We start from the raw sequence: 6062 nt of genomic DNA on the forward strand, positions 1-6062 counted from the left end.
ATTATTTAATTTATGCAGCGTTGGCTCCTTCAACATGGGAGTGGGATGAGAGAGGGTACTTATGACTGCGTTTATATCTGAACAGAAGAGAAACAATTTGCACTGTTTGACATAAATAAATAGTTATTTTTCTTAAGTGTGTTGGAAGTTTCTGTCTAATGGATGTCACGTGCAGAAGGCACAAACAGTAGGGCGGGGGGTATGTCTGTAGGTGGTTTTGAACTGAGTGGAACTCTCTGGACTGATCCATGTTGGTTCTGGAGTTTCTTGTTCAGGCACAGAGACTTAGGTGCAGAACCATTAGACAAACAGTTATGTCACATAAGACCAGCCTGAAGCGTTGCATTTTTTTCATTAACTGGTCATTCATTTATGGCCAAGAGGTTAACTTCACATGCGTATTGTATAGTATTCACCTCCCATTACTTTTCACATTTTGCCATGTTGCATCCTTATGCAAAAAAAAGAATGGTCCCCTTCCCCCCAAACAAATGTATGCAAATGTATAAAAAGGAAAAACTGAAATCTTCAGACCCTTTACTCTGTACTTAGGGGATATTCTGCCATTATTCTGCAGATCCTCTCAAGCTCCATCAGGTTGGACAGGGACAGTCGATGGGCAGCTATTTTCAGGTCTCTGCAGAGATATTCAAGTGGGTTCAATTCAGGGCTCTGGCTGGGTTACTCAAGGACATCCACAGAGTTGTCACTCAGCCACTCCTGCCTTGTCTTTGCTGTGTACTTCTGGACGTTGTCCTATTAGAAGGTAGGCCTTCTGTCCAGTCTAATGACCAGATTTCCATTAAGGACGTCTCTCACTTTGCTCCGTTCAGCTTTCCCTCAATCCTGACCTGTTTCACAGTCCCAGCTGCTGAAAAACACCCCCGCAGCATGATGCTGCCACCAGCATGCTTCACTGTTGGTGTGGTATTGGGCAGGTGATGACTGGTGCCTGGTTTCCTTAAGATAAGACACTTAGAATTGAGGCCAAACCGTTCAATCTTGGTTTCATCAAACCGTCCGGCCACTCTGCCATAAAGCCTAGATCATTGAAGTGTTATAGTGCTGGTTGTCCTTCTGGAAGTTTCTCCCATCTCCACGCACAGGATCTATGGAGCTCAGCCAGAGTGACCATCAGGTTCATGGCCACTTATCTTACCAAGGCCATTCTCCCCCAGTTTTGCTAGGCGACCAGCTCAAGGAAAAGTCTAACCAGTTCCTCACAACTTCCTTTCTAAGAATTAGGGAGGCCACTGTACTCTTGGGAACCTTCAATGCAGCAGACTTTTTTTGTGTCCTGACACAGTCCTGTCTCTGAGCTCTGCAGGCAGTTTCTTTGACCTCGTGACTTAGTTTTTGCCTTGATATACATTGGCAGCTGTAAAACCTTGTATAAACAGGTGTGTGCCTTTCCCAATCATGTCCAATCAACTGAATTTCCTACAGGTGTATTCCAATGAAGAAGTCTGTCTCAGTCCTGGATCCAGGGTCAGGTTTGTAGATAAACAGGAAAACTCGGGAAAGTGTCCAACAGTAGAAATAGGTTTATTTCAGCGTCACAGGGCAATCCGATCGCATGGTGCACGAACGGTTCTTTTAACATACTAACATGTTATACAGTAAGTTACAGGTAGTGGGTGTAGAGGTAGGTACTTGTTTAGTGGATGATTGCTAATTAGGACTTTGACCTTGATTTAATCACCCTGAATGAATACCTTGATTAAATCCCATTGATTACAAAAAGTTCAGGAGGCCAGCTTGATCACGTTAAATAGACTGATATCTAACAACTCCCCCTATGATCATCGATCAATCTTACATCATGATCACAATAAAACCTAATAAAACCATAACGAACATTATCAGACATAGTGATCAAAACAATCCAACATTGATACAAAATGTCAACAAACATGTGTTCCCATAGTGTAGTGGTTAAATCTGATAACCCTAGACCCCCCCCCCCCCCTATGATCATCGATCAATGTTACATCACGATTAAACATAATCAAACATTGTTCTAGTACAAACACACATGTCTTCATAGTGTAGTGTAGTGGTTTCAATGTATGTTCCTATAGTGTAGTGGTATTAAAACACATCGAAAACCTGATAGTTGCATACTGAAATCTCCGTTGACTGTGGACAAGGCTCCTGCGGTGTCATTCGCAATCTTGTCCATAATTGAGGCTACTTCTCTGACCTCATCCATCACCACGGTAATACCATATTTTACAATGACGGCTGCAAAGAAGCGTTGGGCTGGGGTAGCAATCCGCACACCCAACATGAATATTCTCCTTGGGCATGGGCATATGCGTTTGCAGGGGTGCAGGTGGTGGCTGTCGCATAAGGAGGAAGCGTTTGGGATGAGGGACATCACCATCGGGATCATGCAGAGATGGGCAAAAATACATCAAAATGTATTTTGATACAAAATACAAAATACCCCTCAAATAAATGTATCAAAATAAAATACAAAATACTGTTGCCAGAAAATGTAACAAAATACAATACATGTATTTTGTATTTTTAAAATACAGGAAATACTTTTTCTGAATTTTCAGTTTTCTCACAATTTGGTATAGCACAACATTCAGGTTTGGGCTATTCAGTGGCGTAATGTAGTAACCACGGGGCCAGGTGCAGGCTATTATGACGGGCCCATGTCAGTGGTTCCGTATCCTTTTTTTCATGTTTGTAACCGCCACGACAGGGCTCTCATTGCAATCTCTATGGCTTCCAGGAGAGCTATCCCCAGCGTGCTTTCGTCATACGTAATTGCCAGGTAAGGACTAGGACGCGATCTGGCACTCCGCGCCTGGGCGAGACTCTCCACTTTGTGAATGAGGCGCGCCTCACCTAGGACGCGGGTCTGGCACTCCGCACCTGGGCGAGACACTCCACTTTGTGAATGAGGCGTGCCTTACCTAGGACGCGATCTGGCACTCTGAGCCTGGGCGAGACTCTCCACTTTGTGAATGAGGCGCGCCTCACCTAGGACGCGGGTCTGGCACTCCGCGCCTGGGCGAGACGCTCCACTTTGTGGATGAGGCGCGCCTCACCTAGGACGCGATCTGGCACTCCGCACCGATGAGACTCTTTTTTAAAGATCTTAGCCTACTATAAACGTTGTTGAGACTCTTACTAAAGATCTTACTCATTCTCACAGAGAAAAAACAATACACGTAGCCTACTATAAACGTTGTTGAAATTTGAATTAAGTTGAAAGTCGGTAACAAAACAGAGACAAATAGCTACACGTCAAGCAATGTCATTTATTTCCTAAAATACGTTTTACGAATCCAACTTATATTACCACCGCAAACTCACAACCTTACAGATAACGTATAGAAGTTGTACTAGCATTTGTATTCAAAGTTTACACTTTAATCTACCAAAGTACTCACCGTTTAACAATACAACTTCCACAAGTTACAGATTATCTTTGACAACATTGGCGCCCACATGTGACATCACACAGATATGACCGTGTAGCTATTTGTTTGTCTCTGTGAGAATGAGTAAGATCTTTAGTTAGAGTCTCAACAACGTTTATAGTAGGCTGAGATCTTTAATAAGAGTCTCATGTGCGCCCGGGCCGCTGCCTCTATGCAATGCGGCGCGGAGTGCCAGAAGAAGCAACACTTTTGGCAAATTGACTGATTCGACAATGACATTCAGAGGCAGATCAGATGGTCTCGTGGTGGAATCCGACAGTAAAAAAAATCTCCTTCTGCCTAAACACTGGAGAAAGTAATTTGAGTATTTTAAATACAAAATTACTCCACTCTAAAGTATTTTGATACAAATTACATTCGATTTTTTTATCGGCCCTATCAAATACAAATTACAAAATACTCAAAAGCAAATTAACTAGTATTTCAAATACAAGTAATTGAAATACTGCCCATCTCTGGGATCATGGTCGCCATCCACTCGATACGCCTTGGCGACGTTGTTCTCATGCTGATGGCTGATGTCGTCAAAAAATAAAAATCTCGTAGTAAAAAAGATCTCGTAGTCAAGTTCATAATTAAGTCAGCATCTAAAATTCCCATCCAATCATCATATCATTGCTAAAAGTAATGATATGATTAACAAAAAGGCATGACTTAAATTATCCGTAATCATAAGTTTTTTCTTTGCGCCCCGCCAGAGGTGGTTGTTCTGGAGGCATGCTCTCTATGCAGTTGGTGAACAATTTGGTTTCACCCTTCACCATGACTGCAGTGTGGGAAGGTGACAGTGCTCTGTGTGTTTTCTTACACTTCAAATTCTTCCTGTCACATGGCTGTAGTTGTTGTCTCTCCACTGGCGGTATCTGCACTTCTCCTGTGTTTGATGGACAGTCTTGACTCTCAACATTTATCAGGTTGTTAGGATTAAAGGGTTGGCCCTCCAAACCTACAGTTGTCTTCATAACTTCCTCAGCTTCGCCTGCAGCTTCCACTGACTCCGGTTCTATGTGTGTTCCCATTTCTGGAGGCACAGCCACATCACCTTTTTCAAGCTGCTGGCTTTCAGCCACCGTAAGAGACCGTAAGGAGGGCAGACTTAGTTTCCCGGAATCGCAGACATAATGGTCTGTCTCCGATGATCCGTCAACTTCGCCACCCTTCTGAATGTGTCTTCATCATCATTACTCTCCTCATCACCCTCTTTGCGATGGTTATAGTGAGCAGTATATCTGCCACGTTTCTGAGTGTTGCATTGTTTTGCCCAATGGCCATGTTTTCCACATTTATGGCATGTATCATATGATCTGTCTCTGGGTTCATACTGTGGTTTGTATTGTTGCTGTTGTCTAGGCTTTTGTGCATTAAAAAGTCTCAACATGCACTCCTGTTCCAAATTCGAATCCCAGGTGTTGACGCATCTGAGTTTGTGTTCGACATCCCGTTCCATCCTTCTTGCCACGTTGATAAGCATTTCCAAAGTAAATGTGGTATCCTCCCATGTAGGTGTGGTCAGCTTGACAGCCTGTTTCACCTCTGGATTAAGACTTTACAACAAATTAGCCTTGAGAGCACCATTGTCGCTTGTTCCAATGTTCTCCTGTCAAACCACTCATGCCTGAGTGTCTTAAAAAGGTTTCAATGAATCTTTGTGAGAAGTCATCAACAGCCTCATTAGTCCTTTGTTTGCAGGCGGCTATCTTTGCCCAATCAGTGCTGGCGTTAGTGGAACTTTGGATGTAATCACGTAATGCCTGCCAGCCCTCATCCATCTTCTGTTGACTGTCTCCTAGGCCTCTTTCAACAGCCCGCCTTATTTTGCTTGATTCAGAGGCATTGAGTACCGTACACATCATTGCCACGCCATCCAATGGGTGGAGTTGGTAAATGTTGCGCACACGGTTGATTTTGGACCACGCCTCCATGCCCGACTTACGAGGATGCTGTATGTCTCTGGACCATTGATCAATGTCCTGGGGTTTTGCCGGTTTATATCCATACGTCACATTTCCACCGGCATGCCTGGTCGTTAAAGGTCTCAGCCTGGTTGGATTATCCGAGTCCATTGCGTCATCACTGTCCTCACACACGTCGCTGTCTGTGTGGGGAGCCATTGCTGATTGCACAGTCTACGTGTTTCAGACGGAGCTGCTTCCCTCATTTCCTGAAAGGGGTATAAGGTCTCGCCAGGTAGCGTCATTTGATCAGAAGCATTAATCCCAGCCTGAATCATTAAAAGCTTCTCCGCCTTCCGCAATCTCACATCTTCAGCTAAAGCTCTGACTTTATTTCTTTCAACAAGCAGTTGACGGTCAGTCTCAGCCTTTTCGGCCTTCAACTTTGAAAGCTCTGCAGAAAATTCCTCAAGTTTCTTTTCTCTCTCAGCTTTTTGCCTACGTGTAACTTGACTCAGAATTATGAAGGCATATGGCAATTTGCTTTTATCCGACACTCGCTGCATGTTTCCCCACGCACGCTTTGCATCATCAATAGGCCATAAATTGTCACTGTCGAGCACAATGTCATGTTTGTTTTCTAACTTCTTTTGTAGCACATCTACCTTCAGATGGTCATTAATGAAACCTTTTACTGATGTTTTTATGG

Source organism: Sprattus sprattus (genome assembly GCF_963457725.1).
Source record: "Sprattus sprattus genome assembly, chromosome: 11".
Taxonomy (NCBI): domain Eukaryota; kingdom Metazoa; phylum Chordata; class Actinopteri; order Clupeiformes; family Clupeidae; genus Sprattus; species Sprattus sprattus.